At 40.0% G+C, this 22,982-nt stretch overlaps 1 non-coding gene across 1 annotated transcript; it reads right to left on the bottom strand.

Annotated features, from left to right (window-relative positions):
• Positions 1-4,560: 4,560 nt before the first annotated feature.
• On the bottom strand, positions 4,561-4,664 carry LOC130984306 (small nucleolar RNA R71). The gene has a single exon (XR_009088249.1). It is a non-coding gene; the product is annotated as a small nucleolar RNA R71 (small nucleolar RNA).
• Between the last annotated feature and the right edge of the window lie 18,318 nt (positions 4,665-22,982).

Below are 22,982 nucleotides of genomic sequence, written 5' to 3'. Positions count from 1 at the left end.
GCCGATGTCAAGACTAAAGCCAGCCATCCCACCCCCAAAGATAGCACCCGCAAGGAAAAAGATCCATTCACCAGGGAGATCATGAAAACAAGAATCCCAAAAGACTTCAAACTCCCAGACATGACCTTGTACGACGGCACAACGGATCCCAGCCATCATCTCAGCAACTTCAGAAGCAGAATGTACCTCACCGATGCCTCAGATGCAGTTCGTTGCAAAGCCTTTCCAACCACTTTAACAAAAACAGCAATTACATGGTTCAACAACCTTCCTCCTAGGTCCATCTCAAGTTTCGACGACTTGGCTAAAAAATTCCTGGCCAGATTCTTCATCCAAAAGGACAAAGCAAAACATGCTCCGAGCTTACTAGGAATCAGACAAGGGGAGCGGGAAACCTTGCGAAACTACATGGAGAGATTCAACAAAACATGCATGGATATACAAAACCTTCCAACAGAAGCTACCATCATGGGTCTCATTAACGGTCTGCGAGAAGGGCCTTTCTGTCAATCCATATCAAAGAAGTATCCCACATCTCTGAACTAGGTGCAGGAGAGAGCGGAAAAGTACATCAACATGGAGGAAAACTCCCGATTAGGAGAGACTTCAAAAGCAGTGTTCACCCCTCGGGATAAAGACAAAGATTCCAGAAAAAAGGAAGATCGACATGGAGAAAACATCAAAAAGTACCACAATTATACCCCTCTTCGGGTGTCTCTTGTGGATGTCTACAGAGAAGTTAGTAACACAGAAAAAATACCACCAACTCGACCACTCAAAGGCAAAAAAGGAGGAGGAAACCGAGCTGAATACTGTGAATATCATCGGATCCGCGGACACTTGATGAGCGGATAATTTGTACCCTTTTTTGGCATTGTTTTTAGTATGTTTTTAGTAGTTTTAGTTGAGTTCTTAGTATATTTTTATTAGTTTTTAGTTAAAATTCACTTTTCTGGACTTTACTATGAGTTTGTGTGTTTTTCTGTGATTTCAGGTATTTTCTGGCTGAAATTGAGGGACCTGAGCAAAAATCTGATTCAGAGACTGAAAAGGACTGCAGATGCTGTTGGATTATGACCTCCCTGCACTCGAAGTGGATTTTCTGGAGCTACAGAAGCCCAATTGGCGCGCTCTCAACGGCATTGGAAATTAGACATTCTGGGCTTTCCAGCAATATATGATAGTCTATACTTTGTCCAAGATTTGATGGCCCAAACCGGCGTTCAAAGTCACCCTCAGGAATTCCAGTGTTAAACGCCGGAACTGGCACCTAAATGGGAGTTAAACGCCCAAACTGGCATAAAAGCTGGCGTTTAACTCCAAGAAGAGTCTCTACACGAAATTGCTTCATTGCTCAGCCCAAGCACACACCAAGTGGGCCCGGAAGTGGATTTTTATGTCATTTACTCATCTCTGTACACCCTAGGCTACGAGTTTTCTATAAGTAGGACCTTTTACTATTGTATTAGAGAGCTTTTAATCATGCTTTGATGATTGAACCCTCTTTGGGAGGCTGGCCATTCGGCCATGCCTAGACCTTGTTCTTATGTATTTTCAACGGTAGAGTTTCTACACACCATAGATTAAGGTGTGGAGCTCTGCTGTACCTCGAGTATTAATGCAATTACTATTGTTCTTCTATTCAATTCCGCTTGTTCTTTGTCCAAGATATCACTTGTTCTTCAACTTGATGAATGTGATGATCCGTGACACTCATCATCATTCTCACTTATGAACAAAGTGACTGACAACCACTCTGTTCTACAAGCAACCAAGGCTCTAGTGTTTATCTATTGGATTCTTTAACCGGAATCTTCGTGGTATAGGCGAGAACTGATGGCGGCATTCAAGAGAATCCGGAAGGTCTAAACCTTGTCTGTGGTATTCTGAGTAGGATTCAATGATTGAATGACTGTGACGTGCTTCAAACTCCTAGCAGGCGGGGCGTTAGTGACAGACGCAAAAGAATCACTGGATTCTATTCCGGCCTGACCGAGAACCGACAGCTGATTAGCCATATGCTGTGACAGAGCATAGGAACATTTTCACTGAGAGGATGGGAGGTAGCCACTGACAACGGTGAAACCCTACATAAGCTTGCCATGGAAAGGAAGAAGAAGGATTGGATGAAGACAGTAGGAAAGCAGAGAGACGGAAGGGAAGGCATCTTCATACGCTTATCTGAAGTTCCTACCAATGAATTACATAAGTACCTCTATCTTTATCTTTATGCTTTATTCGTATATCACTATACCCATTTGAGTCTGCCTGACTAAGATTTACAAGGTGACCATAGCTTGCTTCATACCAACAATCTCCGTGGGATCGACCCTTACTCGCGTAAGGTTTATTACTTGGACGACCCAGTGCACTTGCTGGTTAGTTGTGCAAAGTTGTGTTTATGTCGTGGTATTGAGCACCAAGTTCTTGGGGCCATTACTAGGGATTATTTGAGTTGTGAAAAGTAGTGATCACAATTTCGCACACCAGGTTTTTGGCGCCGTTGCCGGGGATTGTTTTGTGTATGGACAACTGACGGTTCATCTTGTTGCTTAGATTAGGTATTTTTCTTCAGAGTTCTTAAGAATGAATTCTAGTGTTTCAAGGTGATGTTCTTATCATCACCAAAGCTGATTGATCTTCATCAATTTAGCTCTTGAATGCAATGTCCTGCTGAAGCTTGGCTAGCCATGTCTAATTCCTTTAGACTGAAGCTTTAGACTAACATTGCATGATTCCTGGAATTCTCATTAAGAATTTTGATACCTTTATTTTCTTTTCTATATAATTTTCGAAAAAGCACAAAAAAATTACAAAATCATAAAAACCAAAAAATATTTTATGTTTGAGTCTAGAGTCTCATGTTAAGTTTGGTGTCAATTGCATGTTTCTGTTCTTTTTGCATTCATGCATGTGTCTTCATTAATCTTCAAGAGGTTATTGATGATTTCTTACTCTAATCTTTAAATTCTCTTGACTTGAGTGTTTTGTGTGTCTCATATGCATTCTTATTAGTGTCAGTAGTATACAAACTGCTAAGTTTGGTGTCTTGCATGCATTGTTATTTGATTTTAGTTGCATTTTGATTATTAAAAATCCAAAAAAAATTTTAATTTGTGTCTTCTCAAGTCAATAATACAGAGAATTGAAGATTCAGAACATACAGCAGAGGAATTGCACAGAAAAAGCTGGGCGTTCAAAACGCCCAGTGAAGAAGGACAGACTGGCGTTTAAACGCCAGCCAGGGTACCTGGTTGGGCGTTTAACGCCCAAAAGGGTATAGTTTTGGGCGTTAAACGCCAGAATGTGCACCATTCTGGGCGTTTAACGCCAGGATGGCACAAGGGGGAGGATTTTGTTTTCAAATCAATTTTTTTTCAAGTTTTTAAAGTTTTTCAAAATCAAATCTTTTTCAAATCATATCTTTTCAATCAAATGTTTTCAAAATCAATTTCTTTCCTTTTTCAAAGATACTTGCTAACAATTAATGATTTGATTCAACATTTCAAGTATATTGCCTTTTCTGTTGAGAAAGGTTTAATGTTTGAATCATATCTTTTCTTGTTAGGCAAGTCATTAATTTTTAAAATCATATCTTTTAAAAATTGTTTTCATATCATATTTTCTCAATCACATATTTTTTAAAAACCAATCATATCTTCTTAACTTCATCTTTTTCAAAATAGTTTTCAATCAAATCTTTTTGACTTCTAATTTCAAAATCTCTTTCAAAAATCACTTGATTTCTTTCCCACTCTTATTTTCGAAAATTAAATAGTGTTTTTCAAAATGTTTTCAAAATCTTTTACTTAATTTTCGAAAATTACTTCCCTTCTTCTCACATCCTTCTATTTATGGACTAACACTATTCCTTAATGCAAAATTCGAGCTCCATCTTCTTTGATAAGTTCGAATTTTCTACTTCTGTCTTCTACTTTTCTTTTCCTCTGACACCTCAAGGAATCTCTATACTGTGACATAGAGGATTCCACGTTCTCTTGTTCTCTTCTCTTTCATATGAGCAGGAGCAGAGACAAAGGCATTCTTGTTGAAGCTGACCCTGAACCTGAAAGGACCCTGAAGCGAAAGCTAAGAGAAGCTAAGGCACAACTCTCTGTAGAGGACCTAACAGAAATCTTCAAAGAAGAAGAACCCATGGCAGCCGAAAACAACAACAATGCAAACAATGCAAGGAAGATGCTGGGTGACTTTACTGCACCTACTCCCGATTTCTATGGGAGAAGCATCTCTATCCCTGCCATTGGAGCAAACAACTTTGAGCTTAAGCCTCAATTAGTTTCTCTAATGCAACAGAATTGCAAGTTCCATGGACTTCCATTGGAAGATCCTCATCAGTTCTTAGCTGAATTCTTGCAAATCTGTGACACTGTCAAGACTAATGGGGTAGACCCTGAGGTCTACAGACTTATGCTATTCCCTTTTGCTGTAAGAGACAGAGCTAGGACATGGTTGGACTCACAACCTAAAGAAAGCCTGGACTCATGGGAAAAGCTAGTCAATGCCTTCTTGACAAAGTTCTTTCCACCTCAAAAATTGAGTAAGCTTAGAGTGGAAGTCCAAACCTTCAGACAGAAGGATGGAGAATCCCTCTATGAAGCTTGGGAAAGATACAAACAATTAATCAGAAAGTGTCCATCTGACATGCTTTCTGAATGGAGCATCATAGGTATTTTCTATGATGGTCTCTCTGAACTATCCAAGATGTCTTTGGATAGCTCTGTTGGAGGATCTCTTCATTTGAAGAAGACGCCTACAGAAGCTCAAGAGCTAATTGAAATGGTTGCAAATAACCAATTCATGTACACTTCTGAAAGGAATCCTGTGAACAATGGGACTAATCAGAAGAAAGGAGTTCTTGAGATTGATGCTCTGAATGCCATTCTGGCTCAGAACAAGATATTGACTCAACAAGTCAATTTGATCTCTCAAAGTCTGTCTGGAATGCAAAATGCACCAAGCAGTACTAAGGACGCTTCATCTGAAGAAGAAGCCTATGATCCTGATAACCCTTCAATGGAAGAGGTGAATTACCTAGGAGAACCCTATGGAAACACCTATAATTCTTCATGGAGAAATCACCCAAATTTCTCATGGAAGAATCAAGAAAGACCTCAACAAGGTTTCAATAACAATAATGGTGGAAGAATTAGGTTTAGCAATGGTAAGCCTTTTCCATCATCTTCTCAGCAACAGACAGAGAATTCTAAGCAGAACCCCTCTGACTTAGCAACTATGGTCTCTGATCTAATCAAAACCACTCAAAGTTTCATGACTGAAACAAGGTCCTCCATTAGGAATTTGGAGGCACAAGTGGGACAGCTGAGCAAGAAAGTTACTGAACTCCCTCCTAGTACTCTCCCAAGCAACACAGAAAAAAATCCAAAAGGAGAGTGCAAGGCCATTAACATGGCCGAATTTGGAGAGGAAGGAGAGGAAGTGAACGCCACTAAGGAAGACCTCAGTGGGCGTGCACTGACCTCCATTGAGTTCCCCAATGAGGAACCATGGGAATCTGAGGCTCAAAATGAGACCATAGAGATTCCATTGGACTTACTTCTGCCTTTCATGAGCTCTGATGAGTATTCTTCCTCTGAAGAGGATGAGTATGTCACTGAAGAGCAAGTTGCTAAATACCTTGGAGCAATCATGAAGCTAAATGACAAGTTATTTGGAAATGAGACTTGGGAGAATGAACCTCCTTTGCTCACCAAAGAACTGGATGACTTGTCTAGGCAGAAATTACCTCAAAAGAGACAAGATCCTGGGAAGTTTTCAATACCTTGTACCATAGGCACCATGACCTTCAAGAAGGCTCTGTGTGACTTAGGGTCAAGTGTAAACCTCATGCCTCTCTCTGTAATGGAGAAGCTAGGGATCTTTGAGGTGCAAGTTGCAAGAATCTCATTAGAGATGGCAGACAACTCAAGAAAACAAGCTCATGGACTTGTAGAGGATGTTTTGGTGAAGATTGAAGACCATTACATCCCTGCTGATTTCATAGTCCTAGAGACTGGGAAGTGCATGGATGAAACCATCATCCTTGGCAGACCCTTCCTAGCCACAGCAAAGGCTGTGATTGATGTTGATAGAGGCGAGCTGATCATTCAAGTGAATGAAGAATCCTTTGTGTTTAAGGCTCAAGGATATCCCTCTGTCACCATGGAGAGGAAGCATGAAAATCTTCTCTCAAATCAGAGTCAAACAGAGCCCCCACAGTCAAACTCTAAGTTTGGTGTTGGGAGGCCTCAACCAAACTCTAAGTTTGGTGTTGAACCCCCACATTCAAACTCTAAGTTTGGTGTTGGGAGGTTCCAACATTGCTCTGAGTATCTGTGAGGCTCCATGAGAGCCCTCGGTCAAGCTACTGACATTAAAGAAGCGCTTGTTGGGAGGCAACCCAATGTTATATTTTATCTATTTCTCTTTGTTATTTTATTTTATTTTGTAGGTTAATGATCATGAGAAGTCACAAAATCAATTGAAAAAGCAAAAACAAAATGAAAAACAGGAAGAAAAATAGCACACCCTGGAGGAAGAACTTACTGGCGTTTAAACGCCAGTAAGAGTAGCACTTGGGCGTTTAACGCCCAGTCTGGCACTATTCTGGGCGTTTAACGCCAGAAAGGGGCACCAGACTGGCGTTAAACGCCAGAAAAGGGCAAGAACCTGGCGTTAAACGCCAGAAATGGGCACCAGCCCGGCGTTTAACGCCAGAATTGGCTCAAAACGTGATTTTGCATGCCATTTGGTGCAGGGATGACTTTTCCTTGACACCACAGGATCTGTGGACCCCACAGGATCCCCACCAACCCCACCACTCTCTCTCTTCTTCACTCATTCACCAATCACCTCAATACCTCTTCCCCAAAAACCCTTCACCTATCAAATCCCTTCTTTCTCTTCACCACTCCCATCCATCCTTCATAAAACCCCACCTACCTCACCATTCAAATTCAAACCACTTTCCCTCCCAAACCCACCCTCACTTGACCGAACTTTACCCTTCCCCCTCTCCTATATAAACCCTTCTTCACCCCTTCATTTTCACACAACCTAAACACCACTTCTCCCCCTCTTTGGCCGAACACATAGCCATTCCCTTCTTCCTCATTTCTTCTTCTTCTACTCTCTTTTGCTCGAGGACGAGCAAACCTTTTAAGTTTGGTGTGGTAAAAGCGTTGCTTTTTCATTTTTTCTATAACCATTTATGGCATCCAAGGCCGGAGAAACCTCTAGAAAGAGGAAAGGGAAGGCAAAAGCTTCCACCTCCGAGTCATGGGAGATGGAGAGATTCATCTCAAGGGTGCATCAAGACCACTTCTATGAAGTTGTGGCCTTGAAGAAGGTGATCCCCGAGGTCCCTTTTTCACTCAAAAAGGGTGAATATCCGGAGATCCGACATGAGATCCGAAGAAGAGGTTGGGAAGTCCTTACCAACCCCATTCAACAAGTCGGAATCTTGATGGTTCAAGAGTTCTATGCCAATGCATGGATCACCAAGAACCATGATCAAAGTGTGAACCTGGATCCAAAGAATTATCTTACTATGGTTCGGGGGAAATACTTGGATTTTAGTCCGGAAAGTGTAAGGTTGGCGTTCAATTTGCCCATGATGCAAGGAGATGAACATCCTTACACTAGAAGGGTCAACTTTGATCAAAGGTTGGACCAAGTCCTCACAGTCATATGTGAAGAGGGCGCCCAATGGAAGAGAGATTCAAGAGGGAAGCTGGTTCAATTGAGAAGGCATGACCTCAAACCCGTGGCTAGAGGATGGTTGGAGTTTATCCAACGCTCAATCATTCCCACTAGCAACCGGTCCGAAGTTACTCTAGACCGGGCCATCATGATTCATAGCATCATGATTGGAGAAGAAGTGGAAGTTCATGAGGTTATAGCCCAAGAACTCTATAAGGTGGCGGACAAGTCCTCTACCTTAGCAAGGTTAGCCTTTCCTCATCTCATTTGTCACCTCTGTTATTCAGTTGGAGTTGACATAGAGGGAGACATCCCCATTGATGAGGATAAGCCCATCACTAAGAAAAAGATGGAGCACACAAGAGACCCTACTCATCATGAGATCCCTGAGATGCCCCAAGGGATGCACTTTCCTCCATAAAACTATTGGGAGCAACTGAACACCTCCCTAGGAGAACTAAGTTCCAACATGGGACAACTAAGGGTGGAGCATCAAGAACACTCCATCATCCTCCATGAAATTAGAGAAGATCAAAGAATCATGAGAGAGGAGCAACAAAGACAAGGAAGAGACATTGAGGAGCTCAAGCACTCCATAGGATCTTCAAGAGGAAGAAAGAGCCGCCATCACTAAGGTGGACCCGTTTTTTAATCTCCTTGTTCTTTATTTTCTGTTTTTCGAATTTTAGTGCTTATGTTTATCTATATTTGTGTCTTGTGATCATTAGTGTCTTAGTGTCTATGCCTTAAAGTTATGAATGTCCTATGAATCCATCACCTTTCTTAAATAAACAAATGTTCCTAAATTGAAAAAGAAAAAGAATTGCATGAATTTTGAATTTTATAGCAGTTTAATTATTTTGATGTGGTGGCATTACTTTTGTCTTCTGAATGCATGCTTAAACAGTGCATATGTCTTTTGAATTTGTGGTTCATGAATGTTGGCTCTTGAAAGAATGATGAAAAAGGAGACATGTTACTGAGGATCTGAAAAATCAAAAAAAATGATTCTTGAAGCAAGAAAAAGCAGTGAATACAAAAAAAAAGGGAGGCGAAAAAAAAACCGAAAAAAAAAGAAAGAGAAAAAGAAAGAATAAAGTTGTGATCCAAGGCAAAAAGAGTGTGCTTAAGAACCCTGGACACCTCTAATTGGGGACTCTAGCAAAGCTGAGTCACAATCTGAAAAGGTTCACCCAATTATGTGTCAGTGGCATGTATGTATCCGGTGGTAATACTAGAAGACAGAGTGCTTTGGGCCACGGCCAAGACTCAATAAGTAGCTGTGTTCAAGAATCATCACACTTAACTAGGAGAATCAATAACACTATCTGGATTCTAAGTTCCTAAAGAAGCCAATCATTCTGAATTTCAAAGGATAAAGTGAGATGCCAAAACTGTTCAGAGGCAAAAAGCTAAAAGCCCCGCTCATCTAATTAATACTGATCTTCATAGATGTTTTTGGAGTTCATTGCATATTCTCTTCTTTTTATCTTATTTGATCTTCAGTTGCTTGAGGACAAGCAACAATTTAAGTTTGGTGTTGTGATGAGCGGATAATTTGTACCCTTTTTGGCATTGTTTTTAGTATGTTTTTAGTAGTTTTAGTTGAGTTCTTAGTATATTTTTATTAGTTTTTAGTTAAAATTCACTTTTCTGGACTTTACTATGAGTTTGTGTGTTTTTCTGTGATTTCAGGTATTTTCTGGCTGAAATTGAGGGACCTGAGCAAAAATCTGATTCAGAGACTGAAAAGGACTGCAGATGCTGTTGGATTCTGACCTCCCTACACTCGAAGTAGATTTTCTGGAGCTACAGAAGCCCAATTGGCGCGCTCTCAACGGCATTGGAAAGTAGACATCCTGGGCTTTCCAGCAATATATGATACTCCATACTTTGCCCAAGATTTAATGGCCCAAACCAGCGTTCAAAGTCACCCTCAGGAATTCCAGCGTTAAACGCCGGAACTGGCACCTAAATGGGAGTTAAACGCCCAAACTGGCATAAAAGCTGGCGTTTAACTCCAAGAAGAGTCTCTACACGAAATTGCTTCATTGCTCAGCCCAAGCACACACCAAGTGGGCCCGGAAGTGGATTTTTATGTCATTTACTCATCTCTGTACACCCTAGGCTACGAGTTTTCTATAAGTAGGACCTTTTACTATTGTATTAGAGAGCTTTTAATCATGCTTTGATGATTGAACCCTCTTTGGGAGGCTGGCCATTCGGCCATGCCTAGACCTTGTTCTTATGTATTTTCAACGGTGGAGTTTCTACACACCATAGATTAAGGTGTGGAGCTCTGCTGTACCTCGAGTATTAATGCAATTACTATTGTTCTTCTATTCAATTCCGCTTGTTCTTTGTCCAAGATATCACTTGTTCTTCAACTTGATGAATGTGATGATCCGTGACACTCATCATCATTCTCACTTATGAACAAAGTGACTGACAACCACTCTGTTCTACAAGCAACCAAGGCTCTAGTGTTTATCTCTTGGATTCTTTAACCGGAATCTTCGTGGTATAGGCGAGAACTGATGGTGGCATTCAAGAGAATCCGGAAGGTCTAAACCTTGTCTGTGGTATTCTAAGTAGGATTCAATGATTGAATGACTGTGACGTGCTTCAAACTCCTAGCAGGCGGGGCGTTAGTGACAGACGCAAAAGAATCACTGGATTCTATTCCGGCCTGACCGAGAACCGACAACTGATTAGCCATATGCTGTGACAGAGCATAGGAACATTTTCACTGAGAGGATGGGAGGTAGCCACTGACAACGGTGAAACCCTACATAAGCTTGCCATGGAAAGGAAGAAGAAGGATTGGATGAAGACAGTAGGAAAGCAGAGAGACGGAAGGGAAGGCATCTTCATACGCTTATCTGAAGTTCCTACCAATGAATTACATAAGTACCTCTATCTTTATCTTTATGCTTTATTCGTATATCACTATACCCATTTGAGTCTGCCTGACTAAGATTTACAAGGTGACCATAGCTTGCTTCATACCAACAATCTCCGTGGGATCGACCCTTACTCGCGTAAGGTTTATTACTTGGACGACCCAGTGCACTTGCTGGTTAGTTGTGCAAAGTTGTGTTTATGCCGTGGTATTGAGCACCAAGTTCTTGGGGCCATTACTAGGGATTATTTGAGTTGTGAAAAGTAGTGATCACAATTTCGCACACCAACACTCCACCAATGAGTGTTTTGATTTAAAAAATGTCATAGAAAAGCTCGTACGAGAAGGAAGGTTAGATCGATACCTGGCCACCCACGAAGATGAACAAAGGAAAAGAAGAAGAGCAGAAGTTGTCGGACCTACTATGCGATCATCCCGGACACCAGAAAGACACGTCCACATGATACACGGCAGATTCGCTGGAGGAGAAATTTCCAAGTCATCCTGCAAAAGACATCTCAAAGACATATATCACGTCACAGAAAGGAAGGAAGCATTCGACATCCCGGCGATCACTTTTACCATAGAAGACGCATCCGGCATCACATCAGGACATGACGATCCCATGGTCATCACAATCATACTGGCAAACGCAAATCTCCATCGCACACTGATAGACCAGGGGAGCTCTGCCGATATCTTATTCAAAAGCGCCTTCCACAAACTCAGCTTGGAAGAAAAGGAACTCAGAGCATATCCGGACAGCTTGTTCGGGTTAGGAGATACCCCGGTTCAACCAATGGGATACATTTCGCTCCACACAACTTTTGGAAAGGGAATTCAGTCAAGAACACTCAAAATAGACTACATCATCATTGACGTAAGCTCAGCCTACAATGCTCTAGCAGGTCAGACAACGTTAAATCAACTCGGCGCAATAGTCTTGACTCCGCATCTATGCATGAAATTCCCAACCGCAGAAGGAATAGCCACAGTAAAGGCAGACAAGAAAATGGTGCACCACTGTTACAACGAAAGTCTAAACCCCAAAGGCAGAGGTGAAGAATTCCACACAATTGAGCTTGGTGGAGCTCGGAGGCGGGAGGAGCTTCGCCCACAACCTAAAGGATAAATAGAGAAAATCTAGATCGGAAACACCCCGAACCAAATAACCAACATCGGCACACTCCTAAAAGGGGACACAAGAGAATCACTCATACAGTTCCTACGCGATAATGCCGACCTCTTTGCGTGGAAGGCCGCAGACATGCCAGGTATAGATCCCAAACTAATGTGCCTTAAGCTAGCAGTCTACCCAGGATCTCAGCCGGTACAACAAAGGTGCAGAAAGCTAGGACCAGAATGCTCTCAAGCGGTGGAAGAATAGGTACGTGCTCTACTGGAGGCAGGCTTCATAAGAGAAGTCAAATACCCGCTATGGCTTGCTAATGTCGTTTTGGTAAAAAAGTCAAATGGGAAGTGGAGAATGTGCACCGACTATACCGATCTCAACAAAGCTTGCCCAAAAGATCCTTATCCGCTCCCAAACATCGACGCACTGGTAGATGCCTACTCCGGATACAAATACCTCTCCTTTATGGACGCATACTCGGGATATAACCAAATCCCAATGTACCCACCCGACCAAGAAAAAACCTCTTTCTTAACCCCAAAGGCAAATTACTATTACATTATTATGCCTTTCGGTCTCAAAAATGAGGGAGCCACTTACCAAAGATTAATAAACAAAGTTTTTTTGGATCACATCGGAAAAATCATGGAGGTCTATGTAGACGACATGCTAGTGAAGACGCAAAATGAAGAGATGTTACTATCCGACCTGACACAAGTATTCGACACCATAAGACGACACGACATGCGACTCAATCCCACAAAATGTACCTTCGTAGTAGAAGCTAGTAAATTCTTGGGTTTTATGATCTCATAGAGAGGAATCGAAGCAAACCCGGATAAGTGCAGGGCCGTACTCGACATGAAAAGCCCGACTTGTATCAAATAGGTGCAACAACTCAACGGGCAGCTGGCAGCCTTTTCCAGATTCCTGGCGGGATCCGCAATAAGATCTCTCACCTTCTACGCCACTCTAAGGAAGGGAAAGGAATTTGAATGGACAGTCGAATGTGAGCAAGCCTTCTAAGACTTTAAAAAGTTTCTGGGACAACCACCCATATTAAATCAGCCTCGGAAGGGGAAACCGCTCATCTTGTACCTCGCAGTGGGAAATCGGGCAATAGCTTCAGCACTGGTCCGAGAGGACAACAGCGGACAACAACCCATATACTTTATCAGCAAAGCATTGCAGGGATCCGAGCTGAACTACCAGAAAATAGAAAAATTTGCTTACGCTCTCATAATAACATCTCGCCGACTTCGCCCATATTTCCAGTCTCACACCATTAAAGTTCGAACTAACCAGCCCATAAAAGGGATCTTACAGAAAATAGACTTGGCAGGAAGAATCTTGCAATGGGTAGTCGAGCTGTCCGAATTCGACCTTCAATACGAAGCTCGGACGGCAATCAAATCTCAATACCTGGCCAACTTCATTGCGGAATTTACGGACACACCGGAAGTTCCCATAGAATGGAATCTATACGTGGACAGATCCTCAAATAAAACGGGAAGTGGCGCAGGCGTAATAATTGAAAGTGACCAGGGGACCCAGATTGAACTCTCCCTCAAATTTGGGTTCCCCGCCTCGAATAATCAAGCAGAATATGAGGCACTACTAGCAGGTTTGAAGATGGCTAGGGAGGTTGGAGCTCAAAAACTTATCATCTTCAGCGATTCACAGGTAGTCACTTCACAAATAACAGGCAGCTACCAAGCCATGTGTTGGAACCTGAATCTATTCAGTTAAAAGAATATTTGACGCTTCCAGTGGCTCCGGTCAGAATTGATGATACTTGTATCAAATGGTTGCGTGGAAAGGAGGTTTCGTTAGTCAAAGTGGCATGGAGTCGAGGTGGTGTTGAGGAACACACTAGGGAACTTGAGTCGGAGATGCAAGCTGGTTACCCGTATTTATTCTCAGGTAATTGAATTCGAATTTTGTGGGCAAAATTCCTAATTAGGTGGGTAGAATGTAAGACCCGGTTAATTAATGACTAATTAACCCATAAATGAGAATTTATTCTAGAAAGCCAAAAATATGATTTTTTTTTATGGCTTAATATGATAGAGGAGATTGAGACGAGAATTTTGATACCAATTTTATAGATATCGGACCAAGATTGGACCGAACGGGCCAAACCGGGCCAACCGGACCCACAGTGGACCTTTGGCCCCACATAACTAAACCAAAACCCTAATTTTCAGCACTCTGTCTCCTTTCTACACACTAGAACACGCTGAAAAAGGAAATGGGAGGGGAAGAACACTCTTCCAAAGTTCTATCTCTCATTCCATCTTCAAACCACCATAACTTTTGAACCGGAGCTCCGATTGCCGCACCGTTTGTGGCCACGCGTTCACCGCAACAAGCTCCACAAAATCCACTACTTTGTTCTTGAGGTAAGCCACGATTTTGTTTCAGTTCTTCATCCCTTTATTTCGAATTTTATGGAAAAAAGTGTTGAGATTTTGGGCTCTTTCATGTTATAGGAACCAACTCTCTTGAAGGAAATGATTAATCTTATCTCTTTGAACTTTGGGTATGGTAAGATTCTCAACCCTAGTGTAATTTTTTATTTTATGATGCTTGGGTATTGAGTTCTGGTATTTGGGTATGATAATTGTGGCTTAGATAGTGTGTCTGTGAAAATTGAAGCTTGATTGAGATTTTGGAATGCTTGGAAAAAGGGCTTTGGTGTGATAAAAATCTGTTCTTAGAGGTGTTGAAGCCTTGAGAGCCTGTGGAAAAGTGATTTGGAAGTGTTTCGGTTGAACGGGGGAAATCGGCTAAGGTATTGTCTCAGTTTTCTGTATCTAAAATGTAATGTGGTGTGAAAACTTAGGATAGAGGCCCTAAGATAGGAATTGAATTGTTGATGTTGTTGAATGGTTGGGATATATTGTGTCGTCTGGTGCACGAAATTGGAAATCACAATTCTTCACAACTTCGCACAACTAACCAGCAAGTGCACTGGGTCGTCCAAGCAATACCTTACGTGAGTAAGGGTCAAATCCCACGGAGATTGTTGGCTTGAAGCAAGCTATGGTTATCTTGTAATTCTTAGTCAGGATAATGATAATTCTCAGTTTTGATTGGTAGTAAATAAAAAGCATGGATTAAATAATACTTGTTATGCAGTAATGGAGAATATGTTGGAGTTTTGGAGATGCTTTGTCTTCTGAATCACTACTTTCCCCCTGTCTTCTTCTTCATGCACGCAAGGTTCCTTCTATGGCAAGTTGTGTGTTGGTGGATCACCGTTGTCAATGGCTACCATCCGTCCGCTCAGTGAAAATGGTCCAGGTGCGCTGTCACCACACGACTAATCATCTGTCGGTTCTAACTCATGCTGGAATATGATCCATTGATCCTTTTGTGTATGTCACTACACCCAATCCTTGTGAGTTTGAAACTCGTCACAGACATTCAATCCCTGAATCCTACTCAGAATACCACAGACAAGGTTTAGACTTTCCGAATTCTTAAGAATGCTGCCAATGGATTCTATCTTATACCACGAAGACTCTGATTAAGGAATCCAAGAGATACTCATTCAATCTAATGTAGAACGGAGGTGGTTGTCAGGTACACGTTTATAGGTTGAGAATGGTGATGAGTGTCATGGATCATCACATTCATCATGGTTAAGTACGAATAAATATCTTAGATAGAAACAAGCGTGTTTAAATGGAAAACAGAAGTAATTGCATTAATTCATCGAGACACAGCAGAGCTCCTCACCCCCAACAATGGAGTTTAGAGACTCATGCCGTCAAAGAATACAAAGTTCAGATCTGAAAATGTCATGAGATATAAAATAAATCTCTAAAAGTTGTTTAAATACTAAATTAATGACCTAGGTTTACAGAAAATGAGTAAGCTGAGATAGATAGTGCAGAAATCCACTTCTGGGGCCCACTTGGTGTATGCTGGGGCTGAGACTTGAGCATTTCATGTGCCTGGGCTATTTCTAGCGTTAAACGCTGGGTTGTAACCTGTTTTGTGCGTTTAACTCCAATTTGCAACCTGTTTCTGGCGTTTAATGCCAGAATGAAACATGGAACTGGCGTTAAACACCAGTTTACGTAGTTTATCTTCTAGAAAAGTATGGACTATTTTATATTGCTGGAAAGCCCTAGATGTCTACTTTCCAACGCATCAACAGTCCTTTTTCAGCTTGAATCATATTTTTGCTCAGATCCCTCAATTTCAGCCAGAAAATACCTGAAATCACAGAAAAACACAAAAATTCATAGTGAAGTCCAGAAATATGAATTTTGCCTAAAAACTAATAAAAATATACTAAAAACTAACTAAAACATACTAAAAACTACATGAAATTACCCCCAAAAAGCGTATAAAATATCCGCTCATCACAACACCAAACTTAAACTGTTGCTTGTCCTAAAAAATCTAGATAAATAAAATAGGATAGAAAGAAAATCCAGAGGCAAAATCATCTCAGAGTTTCTGTATAAAGCTTAAATTCTAATTAGATGAGCGGGACTAGTAGCTTTTTGCTTCTAAATAGTTTTGGCATCTCAATTTATCATTTGAAGTTTAGATTGATTGGCATCTATGGAAACTTAGAATTTGGATAGTGTTACTGATTCTCCTAGTTTAGTAAGTTGATTCTTGAACACAGCTACTTTTTGAGTCTTGGTCGTGGCCCTAAGTACTTTGTTTTCCAGTATTACCACCGGATACATAAATGCCACAAACACATAACTGGGTGAACCTTTTCAGATTGTGACTCAGCTTTGCTAAAGTCCCCAATTAGAGGTGTCCAGAGTTCTTAAGCACACTCTTTTTGCTTTGGATCATGACTTTAACCACTCAATCTCAATCTTTTCACTTGGACCTGCATGCCACAAGCACATGGTTAGGGACAGCTTGATTTAGCCGCTTAGGCCTAGATTTATTTCCTTGGGCCCTCCTATCCATTGATGCTCAAAGTCTTGGATCCTTTTTACCCTTGCCTTTTGGTTTTAAGGGCTATTGGCTTTTTCTACTTGCTTTTTCTTTTTCTTTTGTTTTTTTATCTTTTTTTTTCCTCAAGCTTTGTTTTTCACTGCTTTTTCTTGCTTCAAGAATCAATTTCATAATTTTTTTCAGATTATCAATAACATTTCTCCTTTTTCATCATTCTTTCAAGATCCAACAATTTTAACATTCATAAACTTCACTATAAAAAATATGCACTATTCAAGCATTCATTCAGAAAATAAAAGGTATTGCCACCACATATAAGTAATTCAAATTTTTCTTATTAAGAACTCGAAATATTAAAAATTGCTTCCTTTATTCTAAAAAATCCATTATTTTATTCATGTTTAATGATGATGAGAGAAATAGATTATAACTTATTTGGAGATAAAAATAAAGATTCTAATTACTAATAATCAGATAGGTTCCTAAAAATAAAAGTTATCACAGATTTAAGTTTAAGATTAGGACTCAACAACCTTTAGTTTGGGAGATGAAGGGTGCTCCTTTAACTTGTGGGGTGTCTGGTCCTTCAAGAGACAGCTTCTGGCGCTTCAGCTACTGTATCTCCGGATATTCGTCTTCTTTCAGATCGAATTTAACTTCCGGGATCATTGATCTCAGACCTATTATTTTGTGGTAATGGTCTGCATGTTCTTTGGTTAAGAACTTCTCTTGATTCCAAAGTGGTTTTGAAATATTCTCTTTCTTGCCTCTTGAAGTAGTTTGTTTTCCCTTAGGTGCCATGATCTTGATGAGTTTTAGCTCAGTGATCACGGAAAAATACACCAAACTTAGAGGTTTGCTTGTCCTCAAGCAAAAGAAAAGAAAGGAGAAGAATAGAAGGAGAGGCAATTTCGAAAATTCAAACGATATTATGAGATTTTGAAAAAGATAACTTTGAATTTAAAAAGATAATATGATGATTTTGAAAAAGATTTGAGAAGAAATTAAAAAGATTTGAAAAGAATTCAAAAAGATAGATGAGTTTTGAAAAAGATTTGAAAAGAGATTGAAAAAGAATGAAGAAATATTTTTAGGATTAAGAATTTTTTTTTTGCATTTTGAAGTTGAAAGATGAGAATTTGTAACATGTTTATGCAAGAAATCATAAATTGAAACATGAAAAATGGAAAAATTTTGAAGTGAAAACAAAATACCTCCTCCCCACAATCCTGGCGTTAAACGCCCAGGAGATGCTTTCTTTGGGCGTTTAACGCCTAGTCCTTGCTTGTCTTGGGCGTTTAACACCCACTTGCTGCTTCTTTCTGGCGTTCAACACCAGAAACCTTCCTTACTGGCGCTTTTTTGCTAGTGATGTCCTTTTTTCTGTGATTCATCTACTTTATGTCCTGAACCTTTATTTCTCTGTATCATTCACTGAAATGTATTATCTAATTTAGAATTATAATTACAAATAAAATAAACTCATGGGTTGCCTCCCAGCAAGCGCTTCTTTACTGTCTTTAGTTGGACTATCACTAAGCTTTTAATCTAGTCTGCAATGTCTATAAACCACGGAGCTTCCTGAATAGCAAACTGCTCATCCGAAAAGGTTTCAGAGATCTCAGTAGGAGGGAGAGGCACTCCTGCTACTGGTTCTATCCGGGACAGGTGATCAGCTACTTGATTTTCTGTCCCTTTTCTGTCTCTTATTTTTATATCAAACTCTTGCAAAAGCAACACCCATCTTATGAGCCTGGGTTTTGAATCCTGCTTTGTGAGTAGATATTTAAGAGCATCATGGTCAGTGTACACAATCACTTTTGATCCTACTAAATAAGATCTAAATTTGTCAATGGCATAAACCACTGCAAGCAAATCCTTTTCTATGGTTGTGTAGTTCTTTTGCGCATTATTTAGAATACGACTGCCATAATAAATGACGTGCAGAAGCTTATCATGCCTTTGTCCCAATATTGCACCAATGGCATGGTCACTGGTATCACACATTAGTTCGAATGAATAATGCCCAGTTTGGTGCAGAAATAATTGGTGCTGTGACCAACTTAGCTTTCAGAGTCTCAAAGGCCTGCAAACACTCTTTGTCAAAGACAAATGGTATATCAGCAGCCAGCAGATTGCTCAGAGATTTTGTGATTTTCGAAAAATCCTTAATAAACCTTCTATAGAATCTTGCATGTCCCAGAAAGCTTCTGATTGCCTTAACATTGGTAGGTGGTGGTAATTTTTCAATTACCTTTACCTTAGCTTGATCCACCTCTATTCCCTTGTTCGAAATTTTGTGCCCAAGGACAATTCCTTCAGTCACCATAAAGTGACATTTCTCCCAGTTTAAAACCAGGTTAGTCTCTTGGCACCTCTTTAGAACAAGTCTAGATGGTCAAGACAGGAGCTGAATGAGTCTCCAAATACTGAAAATTCATCCATGAAGACTTCCAGAAATTTTTCCACCATATCAGAGACAATAGAGAGCATGCACCTTTGAAAGGTTGCAGGTGTATTGCACAGACCAAATGGCATCCTTCTGTATACAAATACTACAGATGGACATGTGAATGCTGTTTTCTCTTGATCCTGGGGATCTACTACAATTTGATTATAACCTAAATATCCATCCAAAAAGCAGTAGTAATCATGGCCTGCTAGTCTTTCTAGCATCTGGTCTATGAATGGTAAAGGAAAATGATCCTTTCTGGTAGCTATATTGAGCCTTGTGTAATCAATACGCATACTCCACCCTGTAACTGTTCTTGTAGGAACCAGTTCATTTTTTTTATTATGAACCACTGTCATGCCACCCTTCTTAGGGACGACTTGGATAGGGCTCACCCAGGGGCTATCAGAAATAGGATAAATAATCCCAACCTCTAGTAATTTAGTGACCTCCTTCTGCACCACCTCCTTCATGGTTGGATTTAGCCGCCTCTGTGGTTGAACCACTAGCTTAACGTCATCCTCCAATAGGATCTTGTGCATGCATCTGGCTAGGCTAATGCCCTTAAGATCACTGATGGACCACCAAAGGGCTATCTTGTGTGTCCTCAGCACTTGAATTAGTGCTTCCTCTTCCTGTGGCTCTAAGGTAGAGCTTATGATTACGGGAAAAGTGTCACCTTCTCCCAGAAATGCAAATTTCAAGGATGGTGGTAATGGTTTGAGCTCGGGTTTAGGAGGTTTCTCCTCTTTCTGAGGGATTTTTAGAGGTTCTATTATTCTCTCTGGTTCCTCCAGATCAGGCTGAACATCTTTAAAGATATCCTCTAGCTCTGATTCGAGACTCTCAGTCATATTGACCTCTTCCACCAGAGAGTCAATAATATCAATGCTCATGCAGTCGTTTGGGGTGTCTGGATGCTACATAGCTTTGACAACATTCAACTTAAACTCGTCCTCATTGACTCTTAGGGTTAATTCCCCTTTTTGGACGTCAATGAGGGTTCGTCCAGTTGCTAGGAAAGGTCTTCCTAGAATGAGAGTTGCACTCTTATGCTCCTCCATTTCCAGCGCCACAAAGTCAGTGGAAAAGGCAAATGGCCCAACCTTGACAATCATGTCTTCAATCACGCCTGATGGGTATTTAATGGAGCCATCAGCAAGTTGGAGACATATCCGCATTGGTTTGACTTTTTCAGTCAAACCAAGCTTTTTGATAGTGGATGCAGGTATTAGGTTGATACTTGCTCCAAGATCACATAGAGGTTTCTTGGTAGAAGTACCCTCTAATGTGCATGGTATCATGATGCTTCTGGGATCTTTAAGCTTCTCAGGTAAGCTTTTCAAAATGACTGCACTGCATTCTTCAGTGACGTAAACTTTTTTAGTTTCTCTCCAATCCTTCTTATGACTTAAGATCTCTTTCATGAACTAAGCATAAGAGGGTATTTGCTCAAGTGCCTCTACAAATGGAATCTTTATTTCAAGAGTCCTAAGATAGTCTGCAAAGTGGGAAAATTGCTTATCCTGTTCTGCTTGGCAGAGTTTCTGAGGATAAGGCATTTTGGCTTTGTATTCCTCAACCTTAGTTGCTGCAGGTTTATTTCCTACAGATGAGGTTGGAAAAGCCTTTTTAGAGGGGTTGCTATTAGCACTTATATGTGTCTGATCCCTTACTGGCGTTTGAATGCTAGGGTTGGAAGCTGGATTGGTGTTGGACGCCAACACCTTACCTGTTTCTGGCGTTTGAACGCTAGAACTGAGCTTTCTTTAGGCGTTTAACGCCAACTCCTTGCCTGTTTGTGGCATTTGAACGCTAGAACTGAGCATGGGTTGGGCGTTTAACGCCAGCTCTCCATCCTTTTCTGGCGTTTGAGTGCCAAAATTATTCCTCTCTAGGCTCTTACTGTCCTCAGAGGGATTTTGGGTAGTAGTTTATTCATTTCTTGGCTTCCTGCTGCATTGAAGTGAGGTATTTAATGTTTTCCCACTTCTTAATTGAACTGCTTGGCACTCTTCTATTATTTCTTTTGATAACTGCTGTTCTGTTTGCTTCAACTGTACTTCCATATTCATATTAGCCATTCTTGTGTCTTGTAGTATCTCCTTGAATTCGACTAGCTGTTTCGTTAGAAAATCTAATTGCTGATTGAATTCAGTAACTTGTTCTGCAGGACTAAGTTCAGTAGTTACTGTTTTAGCATCTTCTTTCATGGAAGGTTCACTACTTAGGTACAGATGCTGATTTCTGGCAACTGTATCAATGAGCTCTTGAGCTTCTTCAATTATCTTTCTCATGTGTAAAGATCCACAAGCTGAGTGGTCCAAAGACATCTGAGCTTTCTCTGTAAGCCTATAATAGAAGATGTCTAACTGCACCCACTCTGAAAACATTTTAGAGGGACATTTTCTTAGCATTTCTCTGTATCTCTCCCAAGCATCATAAAGAGATTCATTATCTCCTTGTTTAAAGCCTTGGATGTTCAGCCTTAGCTGTGTCATCCATTTTGGAGGGAAATATTGATTCAGGAATTTTTCTGACAGCTGTTAAAATGTCCTTATGCTAGCCTTAGGTTGGTTATTTAACCACCTCTTAGCTTGGTCTTTTACAGCAAATGGAAACAATAATAATCTGTAGACATCCTGATCTACTTTCTTATCATGTACTGTGTTAGTAATTTGTAAAAACTGTGCCAGAAACTCTGTAGTTTCTTCCTGTGGAAAACCAAAATACTGGCAACTTTGCTGCACCATGATAATGAGCTGAGGATTCAACTCAAAACTACTGACTCCGATGCAGGGTATACAGATACTACTCCCATATGAAGCTGTAGTGGGGTTAGCATATGACCCCAAAGTCCTTCTGGACTGTTCATTTCCACTTAGGTCCATGATGGAGAAAGGGAGATGACGTGGATTTATTTTATTTATTTTATTATATTTAAAAAATTTTTCAAAATAATAAAATAAAATAAAATAAAAACTAAATTAAAAATAATAAAAAAAATTTGAAAATATTTTATGAAGATTTTCGAAAAAGTGAGGAGAGAGAAAGTGGTTAGGATATTTTTGAAAAAGATATGATTTGAAAAATTTTGACCACGTCAACCCAAGGGATTCGAAAATTATGAGCAATTAAAGGAAAAGATATTTTTTTATTTTTTAATTTTATTATGAAAGAGAAGAACACACAAAAGACACAAGACTTAAAATTTTTAGATCCAATGCTCCTTGTTTTCGAAATTTTGGAGGGAAAACACCTAGGCGCACCAAACTTAAAAATTTTAAGATCAAAACACAAAGAAGACTCAAGAACAACAAGAACAAAAGAAAGAACATCAAACTTAAAATTTGTAGAAAACCAAAATAAAATTTTCGAAAACTAAAGAAAAATTAACGAGAAAACATCAAACTTAAAATTTGGCACAAGATTTAATCAAAGAAAAATTATTTTTGAAAAGTTTTAAAAAGAAGTTACCCAATTACCAAGGACATAAGCACAATGTTCTAGCCAACTGAGCTATAAATTTAACGTGTTTTAAAAAGGTATTTTTAAAGGAAAACAAAAACATGCAATTGACACCAAACTTAAGATATGAAACTAAAGTCAAACAAAAAGACTCCAAGAAAAATTAAAAACTAATAAGGAAAGATAATATTTTTGGAAGATTTTTTTGAAAAGAAAATAAAAGACCCTAACCCAAAAGACAAAATTTTCCTAATCTAAGCAACAAGATTCACCTTCAGTTGTTCAAACTCAAACAATCCCTGGCAACGGCGCTAAAAACATGGTGCACAAAATTGGAAATCACAATTCTTCACAACTTCACACAACTAACCAGC

The sequence above is a fragment of the Arachis stenosperma genome, chromosome 5, assembly GCF_014773155.1.
Source record: "Arachis stenosperma cultivar V10309 chromosome 5, arast.V10309.gnm1.PFL2, whole genome shotgun sequence".
NCBI classification, from domain to species: Eukaryota; Viridiplantae; Streptophyta; class Magnoliopsida; order Fabales; family Fabaceae; genus Arachis; species Arachis stenosperma.
The sequence above is the reverse complement of the archived record's forward strand: the minus strand, read 5'-3'. Positions and strand labels throughout refer to the sequence as shown.